Source organism: Psittacula echo (assembly GCF_963264785.1).
Source record: "Psittacula echo genome assembly, chromosome: 2".
Classification (NCBI taxonomy): Eukaryota; Metazoa; Chordata; class Aves; order Psittaciformes; family Psittacidae; genus Psittacula; species Psittacula echo.
Genome location: NC_137737.1, coordinates 121901790 through 121920792, shown reverse-complemented (window position 1 = coordinate 121920792; position 19003 = coordinate 121901790). Strand labels below are relative to the sequence as shown.

The 19003-nt window shown below is 38.5% G+C and overlaps 1 protein-coding gene across 1 annotated transcript in view; it reads left to right on the top strand.

Annotated features, from left to right (window-relative positions):
• TOX (thymocyte selection associated high mobility group box) overlaps positions 1–19003 on the top strand; it is a gene marked incomplete at its 3' end in the record, with an annotated part of 227982 nt that overhangs the window by 68668 nt on the left and 140311 nt on the right. The window lies entirely within an intron of this gene.

Sequence of the window (19003 nt, the reverse complement as noted above, 5' to 3'; positions counted from 1 at the left end):
GACTTTTCATCATTATTATTTTCCAGCCTGCTGTCTTTCATGTAAAAAAGCAACATGCACAAAACTGTGTTCACGTGCAGTTCAAATGAGTATGCTTCCCAGATACTTTTCTGTAGCTCATCTTTGTCATTTGCTATTTACAACTTCATCAGCTCTTTACATTTCCTCCAATTTTTACTGGGTGACTGATAGAGATACTGCATAGCATCAGGTTGAGAACATCATGCCTCAAAGCATTTCTCAGGATATTTCCCTGTTTGCAATTTTTTTTTTTTTAGTTATCTGCCAGTGAGTATGGTTTTCTTAGGAAGACCCTTTTTCTGCAAAATCAAATTCAAGGCCATTAGTTCACCTGCCATATTAGTATTTTTTGTGGCATCCTTTAACAGGTTTTGATGATTTCAGATTCAGGTGAGTCTTGTTTGATTGTACCCTATTTATACTTCTCAAATATTGATATATGAAGTGTTTTGTCCAGTGTTTCAAAATTGAGCTAAAAAATAAGTGAGGGACGGGTACAAGATCTCCTAAGCCAGTCATTTCTGAACCCTTAGGTTAAGCTCTCTGGTCCAGTGAATTTAATGTGTTTTACTTAATTTTACTTTAGCTGTTCAGTAACCTACATAGTTACGAAGGAAATCGCAAGTGCTTGGTTGTTACAGCGAATGATGAAAGTATCACTTGCTGAAATATGTATTAGTTGCCCTTATCTTCTGTATCACAACTGATAATCTCATTATCAACTTTGGGGACCAGACCTGTGCCATTGCCCAGATGTCATTAGACCATGACTCTATTTAACCATGCCAGAAATACTTTTTTTCTTCAGATTGCTGGCTTCCGTAATCAGTGGTCTGCATTCTGAACTGCTGATTTGACTTTACTTCTGTAAGCTTCCACATCTTCACATTTGCCATATATAAAAGAAGAAATTGCTCCAACTACATTCCCCCTCAACTCGGATGTTTTTACACACACACGCACACTCACACAAACACACATACACATCCTTCTTTCATGACTGCAGATTTGTGGGTTTACAGTCTGATATTCAGTGTTCTTTTACATTAAAATACCTATTTTGCTCTGTTTTATTTGTGTCTTTAAAATTATTTGGCAACGCTGGCTTTTTGCAGAGAAAAGAAATACACATCATATGTCTTGCACGTTGTAATTGAAATTCATTTGTGATTGCTGTAACGTAGGCAGCTGCCAGTTTTAGGCAATGGTCAGTTTATTTTTATCCATCATACTGAGTTCTAGTACTGAATGATTTAAGTTGCTTGGTTTACTTTTTATGTTGGAAATGGATCTATAGTTTTTAGACACTTCAAAAATAATTTCTCAGTATCATCAGAATGTACCAGCTTATGTGTTCAGAACACTGTGCGATTTTCTACGTATTTACACGTACTTCTAAGTAATTTTTAGAGACCTGCTCCTTCTTTTTTCTCATTTGTGTTGGCAGCTGTAAAAGACCTGATATTATTGTCAGTCAGATACAACTATCATGAATTAGCCTGTAAGTCCTAAGTATGTAAATGATACCTTTAATGTGGAGTCCCACATTCTTTCTCCTCCCAGCTGTCTTTCCTATTTGGGTTTCAGTCATCTGAATTGTCATGCCAGGTTTCAGTCCTACCAAATTATGTCATATTTTCTTTCACCAGCACATAACTAGTTTTTAATTTCTCTTTGTTGCTCACAGAATAATTTATAGCTTTTTTTAGTTTTATTTACAATGATTTTCCATTAGGTCTACACTTTATGGCTATATACGAAGTAGTCCTTTAGTATTGCTTTTAGATGCTAAATTAAATGTCTTCAGTCTCTTGTTTTGAGGTGAAAGTAGAATTACTTAGAACAATCAGAACAGGAGAAGTTCAATCGTGAGAACAAAACAGGTTTTTTACAGGGGTTTTTTTTTGGTTGAACTTGTGGTTGTTATGTAATGAAGAATATGTACAGAATCTGTCTGCCTTTCTTCTCTTTGCTTAAAACAGATCAAGGTAAACAGTTGAAGCAAGAAGGAAACCAACTGTTTTTCCATTCACCTTATTATTGAGCTGTGGTTAAAAGAACTTCCTTTTTGGTTCTATCAAAAGATCTCAACTAAAACTTCAGTTGAACATGGAGAAAAAATAAACTCTTTCAGGGATGGGAAAATATATAGAGACACTTGCATTTACCTAATGAAGGCTAAAAAGTATCTTAATTGTGATTTGGTATTTTTTTCTAAATTACACTTTGTAGTATACATGGCAGAAAATAGAATTTTTTTTTTTTTTTTTTTTTTTTTGTTCCTAAGCTTGTGGTTTAATGTTGAAATTTTGATCTTACAAAGTTCTTTACATCATTGGTTATCACAGTTTGCAATTTTAGCAATAGTAGTATAAAATAGAAATACTAAAGGAACTGAAAGCAGGGAGTATTTTAGAAACATGAAGTGTGAAGCCCTGCCCAATTTTAGTTGAGAGCAAGATTTATGCTGACTTCAGAGAGGCCAAAATTTCACACAAAGATAGTAACCAAATAAGAAAGCCCAGCCAGCAGAGTATTTCTGAGTGATTATTACGAGCCTCAGGAAGTATTACAAGGCATGAAACCAAAGGATGCATGAATTTAACCACCCGAGAAGTGTAATAATCACCCGGGGTGGGAACAGGGGGGGCTGAGTTCAGTTACAAAACTGATCTTTTGCCTCCTAAAGCAAACCCCTTTGCTGATAAATGCAGAGAAGGAAAGGACATCACATAAATCACGGATTTTCACTGGTGCTTGGGGTTCCTGAGTTATTCTAGAATGCAGGAGGCAGTGGATAAAGTAAATAAAGAGGTGGAAGAGTGGGACCTGGGCACCAAGTCCTCAGCTTCTAGGTGCAGAGTCACCCTTTTTCTGGGCAGTCCGTGTTTGGCCTAACTCATCTTGGGGATTATTTTATTTAATTCTCTCTTTCTTCCATACACAGTTTAAGAAGGGAGAGAGGAAAGTCCCTTGTCCTTTCTTCCCTCTTTTTTCCTTCCATCCCCAGGAGCTAAGTAACAATTTCAGAGGTCAGTTGGAAATTATTTCGTGCTATCAATCCTGCCTAATTTCACACATTTATTCAGACAATGAGATTAGAAGATGAGGTGTCCTGATTCCCTTTTTTTTCTGATGGAAAAAGATGCATGTTTGTAGCAGAATGGGGTGGAGCAAGTGGTAAAAGGGAGGCCAGGTACCTAACGTTCGTTGTGACAAAAATAGGCTTAAACCACCCACTTTCAATCTGACTGCTGAAGTTCATTCGTATAGATAGCTGCCAGTATCAACAGGCATTGGAGTGTGTGGAGAGCATGCGGTTAATCTTGAGTTGGTGCATCCAAACGTACTCATGGTTGCGTAATTTTCTTGTCAAGTTCGAGTGTTACATTTGTAGAATATCTTCTGCAACCACTCCATCACAAGGTTTTAAGAGCCATATTCTGCATTATACTTTAAAATGTGCATAATCTTTTCATTACTGAGAAAAAAATGCCACATGGGTTCAGAAATTGAAGAAAGCAGATGCTTAATTTTGAGATGTTCTTGATTTATCGTTACTCAGGAAAGCCTTACATAATATACATAATATGCACTATTTAATATCCATAAGTGCTTTCTTGAATAGAGGTGTTTTAAGCACTTGCTCAACAATAAGCACCTGCTTACATGCTTAGAAGTGTTTCTTACATATATACGTATATACTTAATTTTTGTTCTATAAGCAGCCATGGAGAGGGCATAAAACTGTTTACAGATTTAAAGTAAAGCATATGCATAAGGTATTTCAGGTTTAGTGTTTAATTTGAAAAATATGAGTGTAAGTCTAAATCAAATTAAAGAACTGCATTCACAACATCCTAAATGATTTATGTCTTCACTACTAAAGAATGTAGCTGTAATTATAGTGTCTTATTGGAGCATTTATCAACAGTGATGCTCACATGTTCATTTGCCACTTCGTGGCCTTTGGTCAAAAAAACGTGCAAAGAAAATATGCTTAAAATGAAGTCCAATGCATAATTTTTAACATATTCTTTGCAAAAGAGGGTTGTTGTTTTGTGCATTTTGTTTCATTTTTAAAACTTTGGTTTTAGCATAGAAAGCAAACAGCTTTCCTGTTCAGCAAAGAGCAGCCCAAGACGAGCATGTTTGATCATTATGGCTATACTATAACTAAAACTACTCATAGGACTATCTCTGTATTTCCAGACAGATTGTCTTTGAGTTCTGATTTCCACACTCATAAACAGTCATTTTTAGAAATTCCCACTAGAAACCTCAAAATATGTTTGCCTGGAGTATTTGAGGACAATGGTTGGTAATTCCCAAGATGAAATGACACAAATTTGTCAACAACTTCCACCACAGTTACTTTATGGCTATGGATGTAATTAATTAGTAGATCAACAGAATGAAATGGTTCAGAAAAGACTATTGTAATTTTTGAAAAAATCTATCACCAAGCTGAGCAATAGCAATGCTTGGCTGTAATCAGCATTTTTGGTTTGTCCTTAGTAGTAGCATTGAGGGTGCGGAGGTTGGTTTGAAGTTAAATAAGTAAGGCCTTTATCCTCAGCCTAGTTTTGGTTGTGTTTCTGTGTTCTGATAACTCTCTTGTCTAAAGTCACATATTTGCTGCTCAGGTTAGATCTTCAAGTTGTTTCATTTTCAGGCATCTCCTCAGTTTTTGTATTTCTACATATTTTTCTACAAAGCATTTTTGCAACACCTGGTTTTATTTAACAGTTAGTTGGCTATTTGCTTTTTAGTACAGAGCAAGTGAAAGCAGTAGGTAAAGAGCTGCCTTTTTACATTTATGCTTTTCGTCATTTTTTCCTTTAAAGTAATACATTTACATTTCATAATCATAAACATGAAATTGAAGATGAAATCAGTTCTCAAAAGATTAATTCAACCCTGCTCACAGCTGTGAAGACTGTGGAAATAAATATCATTTTGCAGTAACGTATTCCTGACAAAGGGCATAACAAAAGGCTGATTTCTATTCAGAGATAGTGGGTATATTTATTTTGCATGTTGGGGGGAGGGGCTGTGGTCGACTGCTTGCGACCCTGACCTAGTTTTGTAGCTGCTTATTATTCAGCTATATGTTTGAGAAATCTCTGTAATTTAATTTGGCAACCTCTTCTGCATGTCTGCACATAGCAGTAGGTGCTCTTAATATTAGTCGTGTCCCATGCTGAATCATATTTATTTAGAAAAAGGAAAATCCTAATGCACTCATAACTCAGAAAGAAACTGTTAATTGTTAGCAGAGAACTGCCTGATTACAGACTGGGTGTCTCGACCAGGGCCCTGCCATAATTAGTAACCACTGTTGACATTTAGATTTAAATTGAATTTTCTTCTAATTAAACCCAGAGGGGGTTGATCCTCTCAGATGTACAGGTTAATAAAATTAGTCAGAAACTGTTAAACAGTAAACTGAATTCTCCAAGAGAGCTTTCCCAGTGTATTGTTAGGAATTCTGTAATTAATATTCAAAGGATTCATTAGATTTGGAGTTGTCCTTTTTTGTTTTGGATTGCATCTGGGTTTGTTGCAGCTATTCCTTTAATTAAGTCTGTTTGCTTTTGATATCTACAGTAATACTAATTTTCATCATGTTTGTGCATGTGTAATTATAAGTGCTGTAGCACCATTCATCCATAACATGCAACTGTTATGTGTAATAACAAGCTGCCTTTTTTTTTTATTATTATTTATTTATTTATTTATTTTTTCTGGGCACATTCAGTGAATAGTAATCCTAAAATCTAAAAAAAAAGTGTGAAATTAGTTTTAGGAATATAGCCTACACTAACTGGTGTCTGTTTGTCATCGTCATACAAATGTTAAAGCTGCCACAGTGTCATTCACTTCTGTATTCACCATTGTTTTTTGCTGATCCTTCCCATGCCTTTTGTTTAAATAGGATAATTTTTTCTGATGATATGTAGATGTTTGCATTTTTCCCATTGCTTTTTCAAGTACCATCAGTTGGATTGAGATCTTAGCCTACATGAAATTAATCTTTTGCTTTCTTGTCCTGCTCAAAGATTAAGAAGTTAAGAGTATGAAAACTATTAAGCACGTGTGCCAGGAAGTAGCAAAGCGTATCAGTGATGTGAGAAAAAGTAGGGTTGGAAGTGCTATAATAAGGTATTCAAACATTAAACTTTGAGAATATCAGATTTTTTTGCAAAACTACTCTGTGGGAGTAAAGTTTTTTAACAAAGATCTCATAGCTGAACTCACTTGTTTTTTCACAGCTCGTAGACAGAGGAAATCCGGTAAAATGCTGTTGAGCACTGAGAACAATTTAGTACCAATACTAAAAACTTAATATCAGTTTTAGAAACAAAAGTGAAGAATGTATTTTACCATTTAATGAGCCTCATGAAAGTTTATTTTTGGTTTAAATCAATTTCTGGGCCACTGTAACTTTAAAATTGAGAATTTAGAGGAACACGAAATGATAAATGAAAATATATAAGGAATGCTTTCCTGAAAGATATCTTGAAATTCATAAAAGTTGTTCAATACTATTGAATTGAATTTACTCCCAAAAGGAATATAATTTCTGTCCCTTTCTCCTTAACCATGTAAGCCAAACAAAGAAAAACCCCAAACCCTAGATGACTTCATTTTTCTTGCTTAGTCTGACTAAATAAATTGGATTAAGTAAAGAATGCTTCTCACTCAGAATTGGCTTCAGATGGTACAAAACCACTGAAAACGTATGGAACAGTTCACTGTACTGGTGTACATCACTGACTAAATTCCTCTCTCCTGCAGGTTTGAGGTGCAAAAATCACAAGGCAAATCAAACCAGAAATGGCTGAAACTGTCAGGTCCAGAACTGCAAAATTTATCCAACTTAAAAGAGTTGTTGATCTAAATGAGGCTTTAATAAGAACAGCTTGTATGAGTAACAGATTCTGGATTCAGGTGCGGTTCTCAAGGAAACATCCAGCTGAAAAAAATATGAGTAGGAACAATAAAACGTAAAACAAACCTCTTTAGCCCGCAGTCCAATCAGAGTCTTTACACTGAAAAGAGACTTAATATTGCTATTGATTTTTCACGAAAGGTGTCTACTATGGTGATGGGCAGCAATTCAGCTGAAATCAATAGGTAATTAAACCCCCTATGAGAACAGTCTTAAACTGAATTAAACTAAACTTTTGCAGTGGCCAAATCACATTATCATGAAAATATACCCCAAAGTCTCAAAAATTATCTGTAATCAGCTCCAAGCAGGCATAAACTCAGTCCTAAGTTTGACAATGTATTAGTCCTATTACATGGAAAGTGAGCTTCCATGCTTAGATGAGAATATGCTGACCATGGTCCTTTTATGAGACTGGGAATGTCGTTGATGGTCCCAAATAAGTGATCTTAGATTTTCCCTCAGAATCAAGTACAAGCTTAACCACTGACAGCAATACACATACAAAACTAAAATTTGTGTCATGTATAATTTTTAGATAATGAATTAAGAGTAACATGTTTTCAATGTCATGACAGCTAGGCAGAGCTGTTGATGCAAGTGAAAGCAGATGTGTGATCACCATGCTTCTATTAAGCTATGTGTGTCTTATTGGTGCCAGCAGGACACAAATAGAGAATGGAAAGAAAACAGCAGTTGCTGAGGAGGCCAACAGCATACCCATCAAGTTTGGCATGTAATACTTCAGGTCAACCAACAGTAGCCACGAAATGTGAAATTGTCCACGTTTTCTAGTTTACAGATGATTTCAGCAAAATGCAGACTTAGTATAAGAGCAGCAGGAGGCTTGCAAAACCAATTGAGTAAGGAAGGTCATTGCCTGCAGAGACCAGGAAGCCCAAAGCAGGCATCTAGTTTGAGGCACTACGACTTGGCCTAGCATGGGGCATGGTGGCCCATGTGCAAACAGCTACAAGGAAGCCAAGGGTGGGTTAACTGGGCCGGATTGTGAGAAACCTAGGTCTTTGCTCACACAGTCACAGCAAATTGCAGGTTTCAGGGAAATATTCTGTTGGCATTGCCATATATGATTGCATGAGGAAATGTAGTGAGATGATAACAAGGCTTTTTGGAGAAAAATGGGCTAGAAGCTGCTAAAGACAAATAGCTGAGGTTCTTTCATGAGTCTTTCACTATGAATCATCCTTTTTTATTGCTGCGTGTATATGTAGATTTTTGAACCTGTTGCAGTGATACAAAGAACAAAGAATCAGTTTCCTTACCGTTACTCTTTTCTTACGGTCTAATGTTATAACTTTTTTCTTCTTTCATTTTTCCACATGGTTTCAACAGATGGAAAATTAAATAAGTATTCAGTGCATAAACTTGTTAGATATAGGACTGTTTTCAAAGTCAGCTTTTTTTTTATTTTGAGATATCATTTGAGATTTTTAAGTTCTGAAGGAAATTTTTTTTCCGTGAAGTACACAACTACTGACACATAAGCACAAAAGCCAAACCTCCTTCAGTTTTATCTGTTTCAGTCAAAAAACCATGTTCTAAATCATCTGCCCAAGGCTTTTTATTGTGAAAAAATAATCAATACCAGCAGAATTCTTCATCATCCAGATAAGGAGGTGAACGAATGTGGAACGAAAGTTAAAGTCACTGAAACTAATTTTTAATCACAATGAATCTATTAATAATATTTCTTAGTATAAATAGTGCCTATGTTAATGTTTATACTGTGAACTGACAAAGAATAGGCATTATGTTGTATACCAGCTCTTGTATGTCAGATGTGAGTTGCCTGTTCCCCAGGTGCTCCTAGTCAGCTAGTATTTTCTGTTAGGTAAAATATTTCCTCAACTAAAGATTTTTGCATGAAAACTGAGGAATGCATTCTGTATTTACTCTTTGTATAAAGCTTTTGTTTATGTCAGTGGGAGTTCAGTGTATAGCACGAGGATGGTTTATTTCTCAAAGTACTTGTAAGAAACGTCTCCTTTTATACACTAATAAATTTGGCACATAGCAATTTGTTTTTCCAGTTACATGATAGTTCTACCAATGCAGCAACAAAGTGAAAAAAAAAAAGGATAAATTACATTTGATATACCTTTTGCTTTTTATCCTCAATTTCCCATCACCTGTACATAATACTTCACTGTTCAGTCCTTATTTTGTCATTGAAGAAATTACTTGTGCAAATAAGTGCTTTGGCCACAGTGGGATTACTGGCATCGGTTACTTTTCACAGGTAGGAGAGGACTGCCCAGTGTTACTGTTGGCCTTTTGTCACAAGGCACTGAGTTCTGCTAATAAAGGTGGTGAGGAGATTTTCCTGAATAACTGGGCTTCAGAGTTCATGCAGGAGAAAAAGCATCAAGTCTGTTCAGTTTTTCTCTGAATGAATTGTGCCCCCTCCTCCAAATAAGTCTTTGTTCAAAACGAGCTACAAATGGAACAATGTTTGAAAAATTGCTTTAAGGACAGGAGGATTTGCCATGGAACTAAGTTTGCAAGCGTTGAGGGATCCAATAATGCAAATCACCTTCACCTTACTCTATGAGTTCAGAGATAATTTTTAGTGTTGCTTATTAGGAAGGAACTGTGGAAACCAGTGTCACTACAGGATTTATTTTTGTAGCCTCAGTAGGTAAATTCTTTGATGCTTTTGCATTTTCACAGATTCAGTGTTAGATGGAGATTTCCAGAATCATTGAGATGTCTCAAAGATTGGTTCTTCTAAATTAATTCAGCCCCCATCTAAGATATTTACCAGCCTGTTACAGTTTGAAGCATCTGAATTCTTGAAAAATCTGGATATTTATGGAGATTGTTGAAGCAGACCTGTAAAATCTTTTGAAACTCATCCATCCAGAGAACCTTTCTGGAACTACAAAGTGGAAAAAACATAGGTGTTTTACTTTAAGAATGCCATTGTGACTGTCCCTCGGTAAATAGGGCGATTAATACACATTTGTGCCATCCAGTCGTATGTAGAAGCAAACATCAAGACATCTGGTAATTGCAAGGAAAGCAAAAGAAGTTTTACAATACTCTTACTAGTTCTGATAAATTTAGTATTTTACTGGTTGTAAGTATCCATTTACAATATACTTTTGCATTTTATACATTTATACTTTTTCGTTTTACACTTATTCTTTATTCTTAGCAGATAGGCAGAGAGGCAACGTATATATGGAGCGGTAATATATGTTATTGAAATGATTTATAGAATTAGATTAGCTTTCAAAAAGCAGCCTATTAATCAGATTAATAAACATTTTCAGGTACAGACCTATCCTGTTACAAAACCAGAAACTGAATGGTGCTTTCTCTTCTGTAAAGTTCTACGTGTGTCTGTGCATCAGCTATCTTGAACCTGTTGAGTGTCCCACTGTTTTCACTGAGTTTCAGTGAGAACTCAGAACACTTTGCCTGTCCTCAAGAAGCATTCAGCAGGGGAGCAGTTGGAAAGAAAAGAGACACTTCAGTAGAGAGAGAAGATGTGCTTATCTCATTTTATGTGTGTGCATACACACACGCACCTTCATTTCCTTTATGGTTTTGTATGTGTATGTGCGCGTGCACATGACAAATCAAGATTTTACATGGAAATGTGTGAAAAAATGTTGCCTTTCTAATCTTGCTATGAGCTAGACCATATGACTATGTTAGAGAGTTGGAAGGAACCTCTGGTGCAAATGTCTGTAATCTGATTTAGCTTTCTAGGCTTCTTGGCTGACAGAACACTTTATTTTGGGAATGTACAAGCAAGTATTTAGGAAGAAAGACATACTAAATGGGATGAGCTCTGGACACCACTGAAGCTGAATCCCTGAAGTATGTTTCTGATACCTGGGATTTATAAAACCAAAGTGCAATAGCTGTATCACACAGGCTGTATTAAGTTACGTGTGGATGGAGACAAAGTCAGTGGGCAGGGTACATGGTAGCTCATGCAGGCAGTACTGTGCTATAGTGAATAACAGTTTGCCATCAGGTATTAGTCACTAAAGCAGTAGAATATATCCTGTGGCTACCAGTATATGGTTGAAGGATAGATAGCACATTTGGCCACAAAACACAGCAGCTGTCCCTGGGGTCAATTACAGGTAGGGCAAAGCAAGCAGGGTGTTTCTGACAGCAGATTAGGGTAGGCAGTACTGCTTATGCTTTTGGATGGATTTCCAGGAGCACTCCTGAAGTGAAGGGCTGAGGGCTGTGTTTCTGCAATTTGACAGGTGTATGCATTTGACATACAACTTTTAAATTTGCAGCTTGGAGATGACTTTAGCCATTCTCTTAGAAGGTCTGTACACCTGTCTGGTTAATAAGTGAGAGGGGATGTTAACATTTAGTAAATAGCTTAAGGAAGTAAAATCCTAGAAACAGTCAATTACAGGGAAGGGAGGATGGCAAAACCTCTTGTAACATTCATACTACACTCACAGTGAGACCAGTGTGTTCAGCCTGTTTTAAGAACTGGTTGTTGTTGGAAAACCATTAACTAATTCGCTAATAAAACTTTTTCTTGAATTAGTATAATTGTTTGAGTGAAATTCTGAGTGAGAAGACTTTTTTGATACTTTTGGTAAGTGTATGCTTGTGAAATCGATTCCAGGCTGTCTAATAGTCTAATGGTGAGAGCTTGAACACTGATCTTCCAAGGGCAAGGCTCATGTCCTTCCCAGCAAAGGGGGCAAGCTCAGAGAACTTCATACAAGTCTCACAAAAAAATCGAAGTGTATGTGATTTTGTTTTCATGTACGTTAGGAAGATTATGCAACCTGGAAATGGAAAAAACTATTTCCTGCTCAGCCTGGGCTTTGGCTCTTTCATGTATTGCTCTGTTGCTTTCTGCTTGCTATCCGTTACCTATGTGTGGTGTATTGCAAGATCATTACATCACTTGTCATGGTGATGTGTCTATTCCTTGCATTTTCATTAGCCATATAAATGTTTTATTTCTACTGCAAAAGCTAATACTAAATACTAGTGGTTAAGATAATTCACCTCTTTGGGCTTTATCATGTACAAAAAATATTTAAATCCTAATGCATGTTGTGATCTCTTAGGTGCTAATAATAACAAAATATGCCACTTGTGATAGTCATGTTCTCACTTCATAATTAAATGAAGTAAATCACTGAAGATTTGAAAAACTGTTTTAGTACTTTATGCAAATTGAATACTGTTTTGAATACTAATTAAGTTGACAAAGTAGCTATAGGAGGCAATTTTGCATTTCTTTCAAGGAAGGATCAAGATACTTGATACTGTTTTCTTTGGTGAGGAATGATGCATGGAAAAAAATACCTAGTACAGTGAGCATGTGTCGTGATTTAAGCCCCGGCTGTAAATTAGAACCACGCAGTCTACTTCCCCCCCCCCCACCCCCCAGAGGGATGGGGAGGAGAATCGAAAGAATGTAACTCCCACGGGTTGAGATAAAAACAGTCCAGTAACTAAGGTATAACACAAATCACTACTGCTGCCACCAATAATAATAACGATAAGAGAAATAACAAGGGAAGAGAATACGATACCACCCACCAGAAAAGAGCCCGACAGAAAAGAGGACGTGCCCTTCCGGGGTAGCTCCCAGTTACATCCCCCGGCATGACGTGCTGTGGTATGGAATACCTCTTTGGCTAGTTTGGGTCAGGCGTCCTGTCCCTGCTTCCTCCCGGCTTCCCCTCCTCCCTGCCAGAGCATGAGACTCACAAAGTCCTTGGTCAGTCTAAACATCAGTGTTATCAGCTCTGTTCCCAGGCCGAAAGTCAAAAACACAGTGCTGCAACAGCTACTAAGAAGGAGAAAAACTGACTGCTGCTGCTGAACCCAGGAAAGTATCCACCCCTTATTCCATACCATTCACGTCATGCTGAGATCCCACATTTTCCATATACCCTCACTCTCATTTCAGTGCACTGTTATCTTAGTGCACGGACCAATTCCTATAAAGCTGCTGAGTCCGTTTAGTCCATGATGTTGGGCTCCATCTCTTGTAACAGTCTTTCAGGGCAGGAGAGGCTGTGTGCAGTGTTGGATCGTTGCCTGCTGATGCTGATCATTCCTTTACTGTAGAACTCATCTGGTTCTATCAAAGTTCATTCTCTGTTGGGATGATGGTCGGAGGGAAGTCAGGGCCAGTCGCTGGTGCCCTGCAGACTTCTAGTTGATGGGCTATAGCAGGCAACAGCATACAGTTGAGTTCATTGTCTGTTTTCCCCTAAAATCAAATCCCCTTGAGGTACGCATCGGACTTCCCCATCTTCCTGCATTACCCACCAAGTATATCCAGGTCCCTGAGCAAAAGCAATCCCACGAGTGGGTTTGCCTTTACCTGAAGCAGGAATAACCCAGACTGTCTTCCCCAGCAAATTCTTCATGTGCACCATGGGAACTTTGTCCCCCTCTACAATATGTAAAAGTTCTGACTGGGCTGGGCCAGCCCTGTTGGCAGATCCTCTGGTGTTGATCAACCAGGTGGCCTTTGGTAAGTGTGTATCCCAATGCTTGAAAGTTCCCCCACCCATTGTTCTCAATGTAGTTTTTAACAGCCCATTGTACCGTTCGGTTTTCCCGGAGGCTGGTGCATGGTAGGGGATGTGATATACCCACTCAATGCCATGCTCTTTGGCCCAAGTGTCTATAAGGTTATTCAGGAAATGAGTCCTATTGTCTGATTCTATTCTTTCTGGGGTGCCATGTTGCCACAAAATCTGGTTCTCAAGGCCCAGGATAGTGTTCCGGGCAGTGGCGTGGGGCACAGCGTATGTTTCCAGCCATCCGGTGGTTACTTCCACCATGGTAAGCACATGGCGCTTGTCTTGGCGGGTTGGTGGGAGTGTGATATAATCAATCTGCCAGGCCTCCCCATATTTATACTTCAGCCATCGTCCTCCATACCAAAGAGGCTTTAACTGTTTGGCTTGTTTAATTGAAGCACGTTTCACACTCATGAATAACCTGGGCAATAATGTCCATTGTTAAGTCCACCCCTCGATCACGGGCCCATCTATATGTTGCATCTCTGCCCTGATGACCTGAAATGTCATGGGCCCATTGGGCCAAAAATAATTCACCTTTATGTTGCCAATCTAAGTCCATCTGAGCCACTTCAATCTTAGCAGCTTTATCCACTTGTTGGTTGTTCTGGTGTTCCTCAGTGGCCCGACTCTTGGGTACATGGGCGTCCAGTACACTTGGAACCGACTGCCCCAGGGGTGGAAACACAGCCCTACCATCTGCCATGGACTGATCCAGAATGCACTGGAACAGGGGCAAGCTCCAGAACACCTGCAATACATTGATGACATTATTGTGTGGGGTGATACAGTGGAAGAAGTCTTTGAGAAAGGGAGGAAAATAATCCAGAAATAATCTGTTCCCAGGCCGAAAGTCAAAACCACAGTGCTGCAACAGCTACTAAGAAGGAGAAAAACTGACTGCTACTGCTGAACCCAGGACAGCATGATATCAGTGTTGAGAAATGCATATATATTTTTTCTTCAGTAGTGTGAATGCAGATATGGTGATACTCAAAAAGAATTTTACAAGTATTTAGAAAGCATTAAATATAAGTTATGTGTTTTTATTATATTTTCACAATTTAAAATGACAAATTTAAGTCCTCAGAATGTCCAGAAAACACTGCATGGGAAAGGGTGGGTTTGGGAGAGCCCTTAAAGTCAGTGCAGTGAGGGGTAAAAAAGATAAAGCTGAAGAAAATTGCTGTTGACTGGAATCAAACTACACTAGTTGCTTACAATTGATTGTGTGTTGTTCAACCACAAAGATAAATCAGAACATAGAATACTGCAATAGAAAAGTGGTTTAGATGTCATAGAGACAGTATGACTATTTTTATCTCTCAGTTGTAAACCATAGCTTACAGTGGCTGAAATGACATTGAACTGTTTTTCTCTTTGATGATTTACAGCCTGTGTAGTGCGTTTGTAGGAGCAGATGTCACGTTTTATGTATTTGAAAGTGTCAACACTGATGACTTATGTCTGAAGATTCTGTTCATGAATCAATAGAAAGTAGTGATTTCCATTTCTTAAAAGAGTTTTTCCAACATAATAAAAAACACATAGTGAATTTTGGTCATTATAATGCTACTCTTGAACTCTCATTTTTTTCCTCTGCATTTTACACTACCTGGAGATCATTATTTTGCAAAATCCACTTCCCTTCTCACATCATAAGCACAAATAGCAGTAGATAAACTGTGTTCTCTTTTTCATAACCTGTTTAATTTGTGAGGTGTACAACACACTTCATTTTCTTTTCAGAAATGAATGATCAAAAAACAGGGATTAAAAAAATGCATCAAGGTTATCTAACTAAGAATTATACCAAGTAAATCTAGACAGATCTCATCTCCTCAACCTCATCCCATATTTCAGAATGAAACTGTCTGAAAAATTTGAGGAAAAGTACTTGTTATCCCATTAAAAGAAAAAGTAAAATTTGCATTTAAATGGAATATGTATCAATCATTTAGCATCTGCAAACCTGGAAGTTTTATTTTATACTAAAAAAAAAAGAACCAGATAAGATTTTAGTTTACACATGTGCAATATTCCACTTGTGTGAAGGGGTTTCTTTATGTACTGATGCACTCACAAAACCATATGAGAAAGTACTAGTTTAATCTAACATCTTTAATTCTATGTGTGGAAAGCCTACCAGTGTAAGTAAGAATTTGTGTGTAAATAAAGGACATAAAATTGCTTTTCAGAATTTTATTAATACTTCTATGTTAAAAGCAATGAGCCAGATTTGATCTGTGGAGGTGTTGGGACACTTATCAAAGTTTTGATTGGAAAATGTCCTTTAAAAATGGAATTTTTTACATCTTCCACATGTTCCATTGGAAGAACCTAAGCTGGAAAATTCCATTGGAAAATTGCATGTTCCATGTGGAAGAACCTAAGTTGGAGAGTAACAGCCTGAGGATCAGAAAGATTGTTGAGTTTCTGCAGCAGGATTCTTTTTCCTTATTTTGCACCTCAAGTAATTCCATCACAGCAGTGTCTTCACAGTGAGTGTAATTTCTGTACTTCATATGTGTGAGATGGGCTCCTGTGGGTCCTAACCTTTGGGTTTGACTCCATCTGCTCAGCTGGTCTGCTCCACAGGTACAGGTGGATTTGCAGAGTGCAGAGAGCACTAAGGGATGCTTCTGGAAAGGCAGTATGCTTCTCTGCTATGTATACGCAGAGAAAAATTCTGACTATAAAGGAGATGTGTCATGTCTAGATCTCTGCTGGTGACTCCTACCTGTATTAGTTCATCAAAGAGTTGTCTTCCACAAGGGAGAAATGAAACACGGAATTGTGATTTCAGTTTGAACTGAAGGTGGTTAAATTGCACATGAATGATCTGGTGCTTTTAATTTTGTGAGTGATGTGTTTGCTTTTCAGTTATCGTCATAATACACATGGAAGCTAAGAGTGTTCCTGTTGGGTGATTACCGTGTGATGTTACATGTTAATTGCATGAACGCATTTGCTCATTCTCCGCAGCAGAGTGTGGCTGTAGATTATTGGTGTCAAAAGTGCTGCCTAGCACTGCAGGAGATCAGGGAAACTGATAGACCATTTCCTCACATTTCCCCAAACCTCTCTATTGCAATTCAGTATAACATTATTATACTGACAGCCTTAGAGAAATATGAGTTACAGTAAGGATACTGAAACAGGTATGCCACAGCGCATTTAACAGCAGTGGTAATTATTACCATAGAGCTCCTGTGTTGTGCTAAGTGCTTAACAGGTTCCTGCCCTGAGGAACTTGCAGCTTTCATGGTGCTCATGACAGACGGGCAAAAATGTGATGCAGCTTTACACAGAAAGTGTCAAATCCCTACAAGCAGAACATATAAATTGTTTCCTCCACTATGCTAGGCATTCACCAGTCTGCCTCAGGTGTCTGTCATTAGCTGCAGCTTGATCCTGGCCAAGCTGAGCTTGCACAGTAGCAAGTCCTGAAATAAGACCTAGCTGAAGTCCTGTCCTGATTCTATACCCGTGTTTCCCATAACACAATGCCGTAAGGTAGATTCTCTTTCCTGATTTTTATATTAACCTTTATAGATTCAACTATCTATGGATTCATAATTTTCTTCAACAGAAACTGTCTTTTTTAATCAAAAATGTCTGCAAAAGCTTCTAATGACTGGAAACTCAAATATGGTGCTATAGGGATATTTGGAAGTTAAAATTAACATCCTTTGCATCCTTGCTCCCGTTTGTGCATTAATCTCAGAGCTCTGAAGTCCAAAGTTACCTTTATACACTTTCTGTTGTCACCAAGCTTGGCTCATAGTGGGAGATGTCTTTCAGCTGAGAAAGTCAATTGTCATACAAGAACTGTGAAACAGCATCTCCAGCAGTCACTGCAGTGATTTTTCCAGTTAGGAATACAATACTTATTTTGCTAGTGGTTCAAGTTTTCTAAAGGTCATCAGTCAGTTTACACAACACCAGGCCTGCTAGCAACAGATGGGGTAAACCTGTCTGAAAGGGGGAAAAGAATCTTTGCACAGGAGTTAGCAGAGCTCATCAAAGAGCTTCAAACTAGATTTGAAGGGGGAAAGGGATAAAACCCTCTAGATATAGGCCTTGGGACGGCATAGTAGTGTTTGAGGGACAATGTGCTAGTGAGGTCCTTTGGTCTGCTGTCTCAGTAGAGGTAGGGAGTGGAGATTCATGTGGCAGCTAAAGGAGGACTAGAGAGAATCTCCATCCTTTATTAGATGTGTGGGAGAACATAGTGGCAGAGGATGAGGAAAAGGCTGGGTTACTTAATGTCTTCTTTGCCTCAATCTTTAATAGTAAGACCAGTTGTTCTTCAGGTATCCAGCCCCCGTTTGGAAGACAGGGACAGGGAGCAGAATAAAGCCCATATAATCCAAGAGGAAATGGTCAGCAACCTCCTACACCACTTACACACGCACAGGTCTGTGGGGGCCAGATGGGATCTATCCAAGAGTACTGATGGATTTGGTGGGAGTGCTTCCCAAGACACTTTCTGTTATTTGTCAGGAATCCTGGCTGACCAGGGAGGTCCCAGTTGGCTGGAGGTTAGCAAATGTGACACCCAACTATACGAAGAGCCAGAAGGAGGATACGGGGAACTACAGGCCTGTCAGTGTGACTTCAGTGCTGGGGAAGGTTATCGATCAGATCATCCTGAGTGCCATCATGCAGCGTGTACAGGACAGCCAGGCAATCAGGCCCAGTCAGCATGGGTTCATGAAAGGCAAGTCCTGCTTGACTAACCTGATCTCTTCTATGACAAGGTAACTCACTCAGTGGGCATTGATTTCTTTTTCCTTAAGTATTTCCAAGAGAAGATCGACTCTAACTTTGCACTATCCCCAGTAAAACCATTCATATTTTTGCATTAAAGTATTAAAATATAATTGTGTCATGGTTTAAGCCCAGGCTGTAAATTAGAAACACGCAGTCTACTTCCCCCCCCAACTTTCTTCCCCCTGCTCCTGGAGCAATGGGGAGGAGAATCAAAAGAATGCAACTCTCACGGGTTGAGATAAGAACAGTCCAGTAACTAAGGTATAACACAAATCACTACTGCTACCACCAATAATAATGATAAAGGAAATAACAAGGGAAGAGAATACAACACCTCACCGACCGATACCTCGCCCCCACCCAGCAGTGATCTAGCCCTTCCAGGAACTCTCCATTCTGCATCCTGGGCATGACGTGCTGTGGTATGGAATACCTCTTTGGCTAGTTTGGGTCAGGTGTCCTGTCTCTGCTTCCTCCCGGCTTCCCCTCCTTCCTGGCAGAGCATGAGACTCACAAAGTCCTTGCTCAGACCAAACATCAGTGTTACCAGCTCTGCTCCCAGGCCGAAAGCCAAAAGCACAGCGCTGCACCAGCTACTAAGAAGGAGAAAAAAATGACTGCTGCTGCTAAACCAGGACAAATTGTAGTGTAGTTTAACAGTGGGTGTTTGAGATTGGGCAAGACAGAATTG